The following is a 16,610-nucleotide window of genomic DNA, read 5'->3' on the forward strand; positions in this document are numbered from 1 at the left end:
ACACTGAGCTGAGGGGGAAGGGGGGAGGAGGAAGGGGGAGGGTGTAAATCGTTTTGAGCGATGCCGCGGCCCTCTCTCGTATTTCACCCCTTGGATGGTCCCTGCGGACAGGCGGAGAGATAACCGAAATCCGCACAGCCCGACACCACTCCGCGCTTGGTCCCTCCCGTCACACTCCCCCGCTGCCACCGCCGCCACCGTGGCCATCAGTCAGGGCGCCGCGGCCAGCGCCGGGGCGTGGATCATATTTACACGCGGCCGGCAGACGTGGGGTCGTAAGGTTCCCTGATGAATGGCGCATCCGGGCAGCTGGGACCGCACATGGATCACGGTGGCTGGCAGATGTGGAGCAGCACTGAGGTGGGGAGACTGCGCGGGCAGGGCAGCGAGCCCATCCCTCAGCCAGACCACTCAATTAGGCCCGGCCACTGAAGGGTGCGAATTACACACTGTGGGTGGGTTGCCTGGAGTGGAGCTGTGTATCCCCCCCCCCCCCCCCCCCCCACAAGGACTCATATCTTCACCTGAAGTGTGAATGTCATAACAATAGATAGTATTAATAGATAACAATTTTCACAGGAGCTGAAGCAGTAAGAGACTTCCATTCTCCTTCAGTGGTGGGTGGTAGGTGTTTGATCCATCCTTCATCTGCCCATGCTCTGTCAGCCTAGAAATAGACACATTTCTCACTTAGTTAAAAGTATTTTAATGTTGTGTGGTGAATGGCATGTACAGTAAGCGGTATTGGGAGGAAAATTCATGTCCACAGGCATGCGCAGACAGAGACAGCTCTTTCAAGTTAACATCTCACTTTCTCCTTCCTCCATTGATAACACAACACCACAAACCTCCACGGAACCTCACTGATTGGGCCACAGCTGCGTGCTGCACAGCTTTGTGGACTCTAAGCATCTCATTGGCCATAGCCAGCCTCCCATCTGTACCGTGACCCCTTTGAGGAGCACCAGGACTACCGATTTTCTCTACACTGACACACTGATTCAGCTCTATGTTTCACACATAGATTTCTATTTCCGTCATTGTTGAAGCTACAGTAAAGGCATTCTGATTTGTTGACTCCTTATATGACTTTTTGCTTGTGTTGTACTCTGCCTCACTTGTAAGTTGCTGTTGATAAAAGCTTCTGCAAAATGAATAAATGTAAATGTAATTATGAATACACTTGGCAACCAGGACCGTGGTCTGTACCACAACAACCATAGCAGCATAGCAATGCAGACAACGCCTGAAGCCCCTTTTACAGACTGCAACCTCCTAGACAAAGCCGTACAGAGAATTGAAATAATGCAGGACTCAGTCACATGGTCATAATGCAGAACACCTGTGGCAGAACTTCTTACTTTATACAGCTTTTACAGATTGGGTTTAATTAACCTTTGGGTAAACAAAGACCAGGCTGAGGTGAAATATGCCACTAGGCAGCCTGGGGCACAAGGAGAGGGCTGCATAACCAGATATCCCTGCCATTCATATAGCCAGCATTAACTTGTAATCAACCCCCCAAATATCAAAATATGTTTTCATCTCAGCTGATCTTGCTGAGAACAAATAGTCCTTATCCACAGGCAGTTACTCTCGTGCTGAAGTCATTGATTTCAATGTTCTGTCAAATATTCATTTAATAAGGAGTTTGAAAAAGGTATCGGGGGTGGACAAGTGATGACTCTTCAGAGTGGCAGAATTAATGACAAGGCTGTTATCTCCACATTACAGGAGCCGCACCACGCTTTCCAAACATCTCCAACTCCCGGTGCCACTCGCAGTTCACTCAAGAGCTGACGAGAAATACTTTAGATGAAATTTAAAAAATCATTTTCAGACAGAGCTGAATAGCTTGGGGAGTGAATCACATCAGTATGAACTCAATGAGAATGAGCAATTATCCAAATCACAATCTTATTACAAGAATACCAAAAAATATCTGAAATTCGCTGCAAAGTTTTTTCTGATGCTTGCCAAAAATACACTGAAGATAAACTTAGTGCAAAGTACCAGGTCAAGCATATCATATGCCATTGAATATTTCTGCCCACAATTAGGGTTATTTTCAGTTACTAAACTGAAACAGATATTTTTCAATTTCAATATTTTTCTGTGGTGTGAAATATGTTTCTCTCCAAAGCATTCTACTTTGATGTTATGCTCTTTCATTTACGTGCCCATTTTCTTTTCTGTTCCTGACTGCACGGAAGGACATTTACTGTGAGGGAGAGCTTATGATGGTGTGGCAGGTTAAATTTAGAAAACAGAACAGATGATGAAAAAGTGAAGCATGCACTCAATCATTATAAGGGGGCAGTAATTGGCACAAGGGTAATGAAGCTGACAAACAATAATATATTTCATATTACATATATTTCAGTGCAAACAATACGCCATTCACATGTTTATTTGCAAGATATTCCTGTTTGCCTTTAGGAAAATACGCATATGATATATGATCTGTTATTATCTGTGAAGCAAATGTTTCAGTATTGTATGTTTCACTTTCATGTTGTAAACCAGAATTAATTAAGAAACCTGGAAAGAACTCCTCCTTCTAGTTTATCTGATCAATTGTTTGTTTTGTAAAAGTTCAACATCGGTTCATACGTGGGTGGTTGCCTGAGCTTCGAAACGTCTGCACTTCTATTGAATTTAGATATTGCAGTCCATGTCTCCCAAGGTCTTGCAGATATCATTACCAGGACACTGATTCAGAAATTGCCCTCTCTGCTGCAGTGGTGGGATGCTGGCATAGACTGAATCGTGCCTTCCTGGTGCTGTTATACGATTCAATTGTACTGCACAACACCAGGAACCCAGTATCACTGTTAATCTGGCCAATGTCCTCCCTCACATAAGCAAAGGTTACACTGGAATATCTGAGGTGGAAGAACACACCTTGTGCACCCTATACTATTGGACTGGGTTATGCTATGGGATCATGGGAATTTGTAATATGTTAAATTCTAGTATTTTAATTATAGCATGTTAAAGGCTAACACTGAAAAATTGGTCCATGTGTAACATAGCTCACATTGGGTAAATTCAGGATATTCAGATGGCAGCCTGGAGGCCAAATGTGGTCTACCATACACCTCCTAGGAAACAAACATAAAATGGTTTTTAATGTGGTTTTTAAAAAGCAAATACTTGGAGCTCCAATATAACTTTATTCCATACATCCAGGAAATTGGTCCCCTGATTAAATATAATCACCTGTTTTTTTTCTGTTGTTTATATATGTTGTTATTCCTCTTAGGTCCTAATCCTAATTGTTATTGATTGTGGTGTTGAATACTTTGTCAGTATTGTACTGTTTGTTTAATAAGCACTCATACATTGGTCCTTTACCACAAGCAATAAACAAATGGGGAGTAATGATGATGCTCAATTCTGGAGGCATAAATAAATAATGGTAATGCATATTTTAAGAATCTGTCCACTTTGCTTATACAGATGCACATAATATTTATTTACACATTCTTTAATGAAAGGCATGTGGAAAATTCCTTGGACTTCCCATACCATTTTCCTTCCATCAAGCTTCAATTAAAAATTAGGTGAAGAGCCCTGCTCTGGATAAAATTCAGCTATAAATATGTCAGGAAGAGTGAACATAAGCATACCATCAAAAACAAAAGTTTTCATAAAAAGTCACAAATAATTATAACAACAATAACAACACCGCCACTATTATGACTACTACTGCTGCAACTACTAATGATAATCTAGGGAAGGTGATGTAATGGTCCACACCTTCTCCACCAGCATGACTTCTGCCTGCCTGCCTATGTGCATTGTATGCATTCATTAGAAAGCTGAAACTTTCAGTGTGTCCCTCAAGGCACTGTCTGTGGACCGCTGACTGATCTTGAGTTTCTGGTGCACTAACTTTTCCAACTAGACATGGCCTACATAACCCTTAAACTTCGCTGCACATTTCCAAAGGCACCTACATGTGCCTTTGGAACAACATTCAACATTAAACTCTTCAAGGTTTTCAATTTTTGTGGTTTTTTTTGTGTAGTTTTTACACCAAATGTGTGTGAAGAGGGTTGTGCTTGTCCCCACTTCTGTGATACACTTATTCACTTCTTATTCATTGATGCTTATCTACTTTTCATGCACAATTATTTCTTTTCTTTTGCATGCATGTAATACTGTATCTGTCCACTTATTAAGAAAGCCCCTCTCAGTGTCTCACTTTCAGGTGGATTTCCAGAGTCTTGGGTGGATTGTTTAAGGAGAAGGTTGTAGATATTAGGCCTGGCTTTGTTGACACTGTCATAACACCATCTGCAGTATACGCAGCCAAGAGTCTGATCAGAGCCGGGGCCTGGGCCAACATGGCACTGGCCTACACCGGCTTTCAGCTCCCACTGAAGGTACCACACTGTGTAGGAAACACAGACACATGCACAGATATAACACACACACACACACAAACATATTCACAGCGTGTGTCACACCAGCAACAACCTCGCCATCAGATTCAAACAGCACATACCAGCACATAGACCTTGTGCCATACATTTTACAATGTCATAGTGTTGTTCGTGACCTTGGGAAGCCATTGAACCTTCCACAAAGTTTCCATAACATTCACGCATTGAGTAAAACCTCCTGTCACTAGTTCAAGGGTAAAGTGTTTGTGGATTCCATTTTAATTTAGAATTTTTTTTTTTCATGGGGAATTCTCAATACTGGTTACCATATATTTTTTTCAATCTGGCTTTGATAAAAAAGAAAGACAACTGAAGGAAGGACATACTGTGTGGACAAAGGGAATCATCAGACTTCAGAATGAGTTGCAGAAGCAACATATACAAAAAAGACCTGTCTTCAATCTCAGGAAGACCACTGATTAAATAAGAATCTTGCATGAATCCAGATTGTTTGGAATTGTACTGATAAAGACCAGGGTGGGATTTTGACCTTGAGTTAGCAAGTTTCTGCAACCTGGGTGCAGGTACATTTATTCTGGCCCCAGAGTGGAATGGTAGCGTGTAAGTTCATTAAACTGAAAGCCACGGGACAGCACGTCCTTATTAATTCAGCGAGGATGTGGGCCGTATGAACGCACATCAATTTAATGAAAAACTCATTATCGGTACTGGAACAAGCCTCACTCAGATTTGCGCTTGGACGGATGTCAAAGACAGGGAAGCGCTCATCACATCTTGAAGTGCCGAGTGCTTCTTAATCAGGGCGTTGGCATGGCAGGGCGGGGTGGGGGGGGGGGGGGGGGGGGGGAGTGAGTAAGCTATTCCCCTGTGTGAAGAGTGAAACGTCTCTGCCCTTGGCGTGCGCGGCGTGATCCTCCACGCAGGCAGGTGCTGATTAATGTGCACTCCTGTGGGGAGAAGGACCCTGGCACCTACAGCATCAGCAGGCGCTTCATCTGTTTCACGCAGTCAGGGGCGGAGCGTCACGCCTGCAACCGCCCATCCAATGGGTGCCCAGGCCTGGTGAAGATGAGTGACAGGGGCGGTGTTTGCAAAACGTGACTGACTTTGTGGAGAGGAGAGAAGTAAGGCGCGAAATAATGCAGCTACTGAGATGTGCCAGTTGTTACTGAAATCCAAATGGCTTTCATTTAGATCCACATACTACGCATCAATCCACCTATATGTTACAAATGAAATTCCAGTGAAAAATAACTTAGCCAGCCGGACCTATCAAAGGGTGTCTTTCCTTTTGCATTTGTAGCAAATCTAGGTTGTGCTCCGGTTTCAGCAAAAAGGTTAAAAACAGGGGGTCTGTGGATTTAAAGAATTTCATTAATTACATTCATAAAAGATCCACACTCAAGTGTTTTTCAGACTCAAATGCTTTGCCATACTGTCTTCATCGGTGGAATGGTGTTCCATTTTTATATCTAAATGCAATGGAATAACAGGTGCACAAGTTCATTACAGAGTAACTTCTAATCAGTGCCTCCACTGTCAGAAAGGCTAGTAATAATTTCCAAACAGCAGTAAATTCAGAAAGAAGTACACAAGTAGATTGCAAGCTTACTTCGGTGTACAGAATACAAAAGGAGGAGATAAAAACAGTATCAGCAACAACAGTACACTCATGAAAGATCCACTCTCACCTAGTGGCAGCAAATCTGAAAAGAATAAACTCCAGAGGAGTTTACCTTTTCTCTTGCAGAAATGGGGCAGAGGGAAAATGACTCTCATCAAATGTCCTCACTCTACATTCACTTTCACTTCCGCTGTGAATTACACAGTCCATTCATATACCACTTACCACCACAAAATAGCCACTCTGTTCTTGGTAGTGGTTTAACAGTAGAGCTGTATGCCTTAACATTTAATAAAGCAACCCATCACATTCCATGGTTAGGCTGATTAATTTCTCTTCAGTTTAATAACTGAGACATAGAGCTCTAAGACATTCCCAATTTTTGAAACATTAATGCATTAAATACACTTTAAATAGATAGAATAATATAAATTAGAGAGGAAATTTAAAATTTAAATCCAATATTACTGAGTAAGTGGTACATGCATATGTGTCAAGTTGTAAAACAGTGTGGACTTGCCTGCAGTTACTGTACTTGTGGTACTTATTCAAGTATAGCTATGATTACATTGGCATATATTGCCTTCATAACATGTGACAATGTCATTTAATTCTGACAAAGTACTTGGGCACTCACCCTGACAAAGTGCCTTTTCCAGTAAAAATGAGGAAATTCATTCAAACAAAGTGCTGGGCTTCTTTTGGGTTAGAGGACATGGGCATTGTATTAATGCATTTCAGCTTGAGCGTGATAGTTGGCCAGGCTTTAACTCCAGACAGTTCACACGCTTCACTCCGCAGAGCCGGGGGAGATGACGGCCTCCCGCTGGCTCATTAATCATGACATGACTGCTTCACTTTGTATATGCACCTGCTGCTAAGCTCGCCATCTGTGGGGCTCCTATACGGACAAGGAGTTACATTACATAATTCAGCCAATGCAGACTGGGCGTGGCACTCTTGTCGCCCTCATATCTGCAGCAGCGGTGGTGGAGAGCTGCATGTACGTGGTCAGTGCATGCTTCCGACCACATTACTGTCCCACAGCCATTTCTGACAAATCCACGAACACAACATGCTACTGACACACTATACTCTGACCACATGCCCTGCTTTCTCTCTTGAACACCTGCCCGCCCACAGCACTGACATGCTGACTCTGTGCGTTTTCTATAGAACACCTGCCCACAGCACTGACACACGATTTCTCTCCTCTGTACAGAAAACCTTCCCACAGCACTAATATTCACTCTGTCTCACGTCCACTGCTGCTTCCCATTATGGTGCACTGTAAATACAGGTTCATATTTTACATTGTGAAAAGCCTATCAGGTTCAGCTATGCAGAATACAAGGACCCTAACAGTGAAGAGCCAGGAAAAATAGGACTTTTAAAATCAGACAATATTCATTGTCTCCATTTGAGTGAATGAATGAATGCCCTCCATATTACCAAGTACCTTTTATCCCTTTTCACTGTTCTTCATGTGCTTCATAGTAGGGGGAAGTATATGATTCATGTTAACTGCAACCAACATAGAACATCCGATAATACCCATTTTTGTACCAGAACGCTAAAGTGGAAAGGCAAGGATTGATTTTGGCCCTCCTCCTTGCCGTAGGTGAAGAGCCAGGCTGGGAATTTGGTCAGAGCACTGTGGAATGCCTTCCCATGTTTGCTTTCCACACAGACATGGACTCAGTTATTCTGTATCCGTTATTGCGCGTATGTCACACTGTGGCCTTCTTCAACCTCCTCAGAGAAAGGGCGCCCAGAGGCTTCCTATTGGTCACTTCCAGATTGTCTGTTCCCTGGTTCCCCCTCCCCTCCCTCCAGCCCACCTTTGCTCAGGAGAGTGTAAATGGAACACAGAGCCCAGGCGAAGTGAGGAAACGATAATGGCAGGTTGATTTCAGTGGCTTTTTAAGTTGTCACGGCAGGTTAGAGCTCGGGATCATGACGCCCGGGTTAGTGATGGGTTCCTGATCAAAGCAGAGGTAGGGAACATTCCCATATCGCCAAGGTCATACAACTCACTGTTTTTTTTTGTGTGTGTTTTGTTTTGATCACTGTTCCAGTCTGCCAGGACCACACACTGAAGGACTAACAACATCTCTTTGTACTGACCACATAAGAGGGTTCCAAGAAAGCAGTTCTGCTGGGTGAAATACTTCAATCAGATCGTTACCTTTTTCCAAGGGACAAGAAAAGGATATGTTTACTTTGCATAGTATGAATTTAGAGACAATCTGGCAGCACAGATTGTTGACAATATAAAGACCAAAGAGAATGTTGTTTATAATGCTACCAGAGAATGTATGCAGGAATCTTTGTACTTTGGAATCTTTTTCAACTAAATTAACTAAATTAGAATTGTTCTAATGTAATTCTATTATAGACAAAAAGCTGATGTGATCCAAGAACATCAGATGGCCATGTCTTGTACTTATGTTCATTCACAATGCAAAACTGAGTGGGATAGTTTTACTATGAATAAAATGTTAGTAAAATGGAGCTTATCAGCTGTGGTAATTCTGTATCTAGAGTTGTGAATATTTCAATCTTTCAATCTTTGCAGCTACACTGTGTACGGGCAATATCTTCTGTCGTACAAAACCCTCTGACCCTAATGTTCTATTTGTCACCTGCAACCACCACTTTGATTTGGACTGCCATCCCATCCCCAGGAACATTATCATGGGAACAGAAGTCTCAGGCCAGTATGGGGTCTGAGGTCTGCACTTCACCCATTAAATCCACGCAGCCAATAACTTCTCACTACCATACACTATCACAGCCTGTCATACTGCATAGAGCCACTTCTAAATGTCCAGTCAAAGATGAGTACTAACACTACCAGGTCAGGTCTGCTTTAGTACATAAATTAAACAGGCACTATGGCTACCCTCACCATTCCCGTACTTTTTTCCCACCAAGGAAATCCACTCCTTTAGGGCAAATGGGGCTCTCATAGCCTTTGTTTCATCCATTTCTGTAAGGTGAGCTAATTAATAGTGTAATTAAACGCGTGATTAATTCACGCTCTTAATCACATTAAAGAGCGGGCCATGACCCAAGCGCGGTTGGCGGAGGCTGTGCGTGCGAGATTGAGTTTGGAGGGAGGGTTACCGAAGCCACGCGGTACCACCACCGGGCTGAGCCGCTGCGGGTCACAGCCCGCTATTCATCTTCTGACGCACACCCTCACGTTAAAGGCACGCTCTCTGAGGCAGGGACGCGGGCATCACGCCCCTGTCTGGCGTCCGCCATTGTCTTCTCACTCTGGCATTCAGAAAGCTGATTTATTGCAGGCATTCTCGGGCTTTAATAAGGAATTAGAGACATGAAAGGGGTGACCATTCATCACTGTTACCTTTTCACTCCTCTGTCCTCTCCTCCCATTGTTTACCGAGCCGACGGCATTCTTCACAACAGCTCTTACTTGTGCACTCATGATGAATGCACTGTACCACTCAAACAGATAATCCCGCATTGCTCACTTCACAGGAGTGCTTCAACAGTCCTACAAAAGCTCCCTCCGTTTTCCCTGTAGGTGCCATAGGCACGCATGGGTTGACCTGCATTTTGGAGCCTTAGACCAATACGTGTATTTAATTACTCACGTCTATGTTTACTTACCAGAGCAGCATTTATTGTTGGAATTTGTGACTTAATAGTGGAGAAAATTTCACAAGCGGACACATCAGTGCATGGAAGGTAATGACCTGCATTGTGAAGTAGTGCAGATTTTATAGCATTTTTACATTGCTTAGAAGACCAGTATTACTATTCTGCGCAACAACCAACCTACATAATCAAGTAAGTCATCTCCACAGAGAGACACCAACCTAGGAGATGTGAGGAAGTGCCTTTGCTTGTATGCTTAACAGCAATGTCCTATTTAGATTTCAAACACCTGAACAGCTGGCCCAGCGCCTGAGGTTCCAACCACTAGCCCACACTGCTGCCCAATTATCGAGCCCCTGTCACAGGACTGAGACAAAAAGCAGTCATGGTCTAGATGTGGTCCAGGACAGGGAAAACTCCGCTCATTATTGTGGGCTCTCTTCCTCTGAGAGAAGGGCCCATCCTGTCACTCACAGGACCAGCTCCCTTCAGAGCTGCGGTTGACCTGAGCTCAAGTTAGAAAATTAATGTTCTGCAGCAGATGGAGCAATCCCATCATTGCAGGGGTCGTTTTTTTGTCATCTGCTCTCCTCAGAAAACCTTTGTCGCACATTCAGTGGAATGTGTGACTGAGAGGTCTAGGCTGAGAAATGATCAGAGGGCCAAAGAGAGGCTTTTTGCTTTTCATGAAAGGTTCTCCACTCAAAGAAAAAAGTTGCACCTTCACCCATGTGGAGGTAGATTGGTTTCTCGTCTTGGCAAGAAAATTCACTGACGCTCTTCTTGTACCTTTAATAAATATTCACTTTTACAGACATTTTTATACAGTTTATGACTACATGACCAGCCAAGTATCTAAGAGGCATATCTTTGGCCAAGGTTAATGACGAGCCCAGTCCACTGTCTCTACTGTGACTCTGCCAGGCCATGGTCACAAATTTAGTCAGACTGTTGCAAAGGTGCTCTTTTTTTAACTCCTTCCAGATGTCTTTTGTTCAGACTGAAACAACGTCTCTTAAAATATTGGGGAAAATGTAAACTGGGTTTGTTTTGTGTAGGTTTAGCAGAAAAGGTCATGTAAAATCTCCCCGGCGGCAGAGCAACATTTCATTGGACAACTGAGTCCCACGGGCATCAGAATGGTCCAGCACGAGCACGATGCGGCTAGGTTCACGCAGGTGCACAACAGGAGCAGGATATGAACTGAAAACGGCCGGGATTCATCATTAAAATTGGCAGTGATGGCTGAATGCCTGGGAGTGGGCTGTGAAATAGCGCTGATGATGCAACTGCTGCCACAGCAGCTGATGACGAGGTTTGATGAAAGAGGCTTTAAATTTTACTTCTGACCAGCGCTGTATGACCGTAAGTGCATACATTTGTATTAACAGGTTGGATGTGGGTCAGAGGCGCCGCCTTGTTGATTTCAGACGACTTCCTTTTGCCTCTCTCACCCCCTCTTGCTTACACTCCTTCACCTCCTCCCCGTTGAGCAGCCTCCCTCACAAAACAGAAAGCATTGTTAAAAAGCCATCAGCTACGAGGCCATTTGTCTCTCCCGCCGCCGGCTGCACGCGCTGTTGTTTTGCCTGTACCTATTTCCCTCCACAAACATCTTAATCACTAATCAGCCAGGCGCTTACGACAGAGGACGTCCACAGCCATCAGCTCCAATGGGAAAATTATACAGTCAGGAGACCTCTCTCGCGTTTCATTTCCCAGACCGGTAAGTGATTTCGTACTGATGGAGCGAGCGAGCGAACTGCAGAATTAAAAGGCCATTAAGCATGCTGGGCATTATCCATCTCCCAAAAATCAGGCGGGCTTACTGTAGGTACAGCCGAGGGTGCAGCCTTCTATTCAGTCTGAGGAACACCACACCACAGAGGAGTGAAGAAAAGCAGGCCGTCTGCATTGCATAATTTGCATCATGCCTTTGTCCAGAGGCACTTTGCAACGCAAACAGTTTCACATCTTACACTTAGTCATCATTCTGTAACCCAGCAATACAACTGGATCTTACCAGCATGATTTAGCTGAAGATGAAGTGATTTGCTCCTGTTTGCCCAGAATTCTAAGCCAAAGCACCCAATCAGGAGTCCGAAACTCCAACCATGTCCTGACGCGGTAACATTTTTTGGATGTAATTAAATCGATATCAAAACTTGAATCTCTTGATTCTTTGTTTTCGAAGACGTTACCTCATCCTAAAAATAACAAAGCTAAGAAAAGCTACAATTCTATTATAAATTGGTGGTGACCTTTAGTAAATTGGCTGCTGTAAAAGACATTTTTTCAAGGGTGTCCACAGCGACCTTATTCCTCCCCTTTGCTGATGGCCCCGTCTGAAATGTCACCCGCCCTCCAAGACAGTGCTTTGAATCGACATTTAGCCCTGCCCTGGGAGAGGGAGAGAGAAAGAGAGAGAGGGAGAGAGAGAAAGAGAGAGGTACCAGCCAGGGAAAAAAAAAAAACACCCAGCCCCTCCCCTCCAAAGAGTTCCTCACAGCCACAGGATTGACCCTCGCTACAGCCAGCACTGCGAATCAAAGGACAGCATCTCTGATTCCAGAGGTGACTCTACGTGACCCAGTGAGGGCAGTGGTGGAGCATGGAGGGGGTGGTCAAATGAGCAAAATACCTAAATCTGGCGTTTTGCTCGTTTATCCATTTCAGTTGCTCTTATCTCACCATTAAGGCTGATTAGCTGAGACTCGATGATCTTAGCCGAGGGCACACTCATGTAAATTTTCAGACAAATAAGCTGTGCATTCCCTGCCACAAGGGGAATACAAATCCACCCCCCCCTCCCCAATTTTCTCCAAATTGCACTTGTGATTTTAGTGTTGACCCCTGAATTAGCCTGCCGCGATTAGGCCGTTGATATCTCGCGTTGCGCTGCGTGGAACAGGGAAAACAAACAAACGGGGGGGAAAGCTGACAAAACGGAAAACTAACATTGCGGCTTCGAGCACTGGGTAACTATGGCAACGCCTTCTTTTTTTTTACAGAGCGGGGGCGTCCTGTGCACTTTAGCTGATGGAATACAGAGGGAGGTAATCAGTAAGACAGTGTATTATTAGATGGCAGGGGGCTCATTGATGGGGGAGAGTAGGGGGGGGACAGGGGCCATGTTAATGGCTCCCCCGCCGGGGGACCTGAACGCCAAACTCGCTGCTGCCGGCATCTGGTTGGCCCGGTTCGCTTGAAGTTAGTTTCTTAATTGTGCATCGACGGTCATTAAGATCTCGTGCACCTCTTGCCAGCAGGAAGCCCATTAATAGAGGCTCGTGGTGCGTAAAGGGGGCCTTGACCACAGATTTTTTTGGATGCGAGCTGCACGTTTGCAGCTTATTAAAGGCTATGAACTTGCAGAGAAAGCCTTTGAAATTGACCTTTTAAGTTAAGTTAACGGCAGGAGGCCATTATAAATTCACACCCTGTTCTGGTGCAAATGGTGCAGCTGTGTGAGGAGAGAAGAGAAGAGCAGCATGGTCTTCCATGGTCAGCACTGGCCTGGCCCCAGGGGCAGATACCAATACCTCTTGCATTCTGGGTTAGCTGGCACATGTATGGGGCATCCAAAAATCTGTGGGGTGACCTAAGGTTTTAATTGATAATGGAAAGTAAAAAAAACCAATGTCATACACACATCTTTGGTTTGTGGAAGATTTATGCAGTGCAGAATTATTCTCAGCTGCCACCTGGCCGCATTTCTGTTCACAAAGTGGCTTTCCAGCCATTGTGAAGAATAACAAACGGTATTAAAATATTAATAATTCTATGTTGTTGTGTTTAATTTACTGGGGTTGTGACATACAACAACATGTAGGGTTTTAAAGAGAGGACACCAGATTTGAAATTTTTTAAAACATATGAAAAAAGTTCTAGCATCTCTAGCAGAGGTCATGACCCTCTGACCCCTCTGCTTCTGCAGAGTATGATTGCAGCAGCATCATAATTATACCTCTTTATTTCAGCACAAAAAATATCTAGAATGAGACAAAAGGCATGACCATAAAAATCAGGATTACACAGCTGTTCTAGGGGACTATGTGATTAAAGAATAATTAAGATGGTCCTCTTTTCAATTACTGGTCCTTGGGCATATTATTAAAGATCTATTATTGCTTTCATGGGTGAGAAAAGGCTTAGAAGAGTCTGTGGTGATTCATTGCAATGTAGAACAGAGCAGCTTGGACCTAACGGAGTCATGACTCCATGAGATGCTATTTCGATTTCATTTAAGGAGGTGGAAAGTTTACTTTTCCACCTTAGGGTTAGCGAAGGATAGTGGTGGGTTGTGGGTGCTGGATAGTGACGGTGTTAAAGTGTAATGAAGCACCACGCACAGCGCCAGTAACTGCTGTAACATTTGCATTTCCAGCGAGCCCACTCCTACACTGCCAATACTCCTCTCATTAATTCAGGTGGCTCCCTGAGGCAGGGAACCTGGCTCAAGGGGTCAGTCATGCAGATAGTTACAGCTAGAGAGAGGAGCACATTATGATAAAAATAACAAAACGCGGAGAGGCCGTTTATCACCGGGGAGGCATCTTTTGCATTGATGCCGCGAATGTTTGAGCGGCCGTTCGCCTGACCCCATGCGAACCCCACAGGGTTGCGACTGCGAAGGGGAGGCATAAGCGTGACTTCCCAAGCTGCCAGACCCCGCACTCTGCTAAAACTCCCTGTACTGCTGACCCTGGCACACCAAAATTAATCCACACTCACTCCACCGTGAAAAATGCTCACAGGGTTGTGGCCTGCCAGGCCATTCCAAGTCAGGGCACCGGAGCACAATGCCAGGTAGCTGACAACTCACCGAGTGAGATATTCAATGACAGAACTGGCAGCAGGAAGAGGGAGCATTCTGTCATGACTAACAGAATTTCAGCTACTGAACAGCTTCATCTTCATGCACCAAAAAACCACAATGCTGTCTTCCAGACATCAGGGCTTTTTTGGTGGGAAACCCTGGAGGAAAAGCCTTCCAACCATGACACATGGGCATATTACGCTGTGGCAGTGTCACTCTAAGATCCATTGCCACAATATATATTGCAGGCAAATGCTCCCTCGGCCAGCGTCATGGTGAGAATTCATTAAAAAAAGACGCTGAGAGAATGACAGAGTGTGCGAGCCAAAACAACAAGAACTGTCATGTGGCCCTGGAGGGACACAGGAAGCAGGGCTATTTGGAAGTGTAATGAGCTTGGTGCTGGGGGAGACGAGAGTGCATCAAACCCCTCTACAGCATCTTCTTGTCAGGCCCTCCCCAGGGGGAGGGGTTACACTTATCTCCCTCCTGTCTGATCCCCCTTTCTGTGCAAGTTTTAGCTTCATGCCAATCACTTTCTTTTTTTTTCTTCTCTTTTCACCATGACTTTGGACTCACCACTTGTGCATACATTAAGCTCGCCTCACTGCAACAGGTGCTAATGGAAGGTTTGAATAAAGAATGGGGATGCTGGACACCATTATTCCAGATAGGAAGGAGTCTTTCATCAGGTGAATGGCTCCGGAATGAATTCATAAATAGACAGATAGATAGATAGATAGATAGATAGATAGATATAGAAATTCTATCAAACACACACACACACCTCCAGTTCAGACCTATGTGATTTTCCTGTGAGGGGACACAACATGTACCAATGAAGTGAGCCACACCAGAGTGGCAGGGTCTAGCGGCTCTTGTCATCACAGAGTTGCAAATGGGCCCAGCCTCATCACCTGGTCCTCGCTGGGGGCCAGCCCACACCTCTGATCGTCACATTACCGACAGTCTGCCGCCAACGCAATTAGCCAGCCCTAACCCGGGAAGACAAGGCTCGTTTCCCTGATATAACCCTACCCTCTCTTACTTTCAGCTTGGCAAAGAAAGTTAATCCTCTACCTGAGGACAGCCTGTTCCCCAGCTCATATATGAAGCCTTCCCTGGTGTGAGAGGACACAGAGGCATAAGGAACATGCACTCGGCAGGGGGACAAAGTACTCAAGGACAGCATTTTACCGAGGGACAGAGCATCCACATCCACGATCAGCCCATGTGCTCAACCTGGCGCTCGCCTCTGCTCAGGAGCACACCGCACCACCAGCTGGGACCCTTCAGCTTAAGTAACAGAACCCACGCTGCCATGACATCCAGCAACTAAAACCACACTCACCACTGTCCACACGGATCCAGCTGGCGGGAACCGTGAGGGCATAGGACCTGCTGGGACTGGCTTGGTATGGGGACGCGGGTGCTGGGCACTGTAGAGGCTAAAGGTGGGCCGGCGGAGGTGAATGGAGGAGGGCAGACTGGGCTGATATATGAATGGCCTCTGAGACACCACATCCGCTCCGCCCTGCTACGATTACTACACCTCCACCTTTGCAGGTCCGCAGAGTCTCCAGCCGCCTCCTTCACACACACACACCCCCCCCCCCCATCTCCAAGAGCCGCGCTTCCCTGGGAGCCAATTGATTGTTGGGTAATTACCTGGGAGCCTGCTAATTGGATGCACTTGAAAAGAGAGCGTCTTAATGCACTGGCTGGCGATAAAAATCTGTTCAGGGATTTTTCCCTACATGCGGGCAACTTGGTGCTGGCAGTCTGCTGCAGTTATGAGCCCTGCATAATGAGCTCAATCAGGAGATTATTATTATTGTTATTATTATTGTTAATATTGCAGATGCTGCAGGTGGCAAACAGAGCATTTGAACACACAAGTTCTAAGTATTTGCTAAGAATGAGAAACTATGGTCAAGTCTATAGTTCAGTGTAATTCATTTACTAAAAATGTAACTTCTGCAACTCTAAACAGCTGAAAACAAATATCCAGTCCAAAATCAATGGTATGTTTACACTACTATGCTGATTAAGAAGCATAGATTCTCTCAGTGTTTCTGTACAAACATAACAGGATCCTGTCCAAGAGCTGTGGGGAGCCAGGCAAGAT

The sequence above is a fragment of the Megalops cyprinoides genome, chromosome 3 (genome assembly GCF_013368585.1).
Source record: "Megalops cyprinoides isolate fMegCyp1 chromosome 3, fMegCyp1.pri, whole genome shotgun sequence".
NCBI classification, from domain to species: Eukaryota; Metazoa; Chordata; class Actinopteri; order Elopiformes; family Megalopidae; genus Megalops; species Megalops cyprinoides.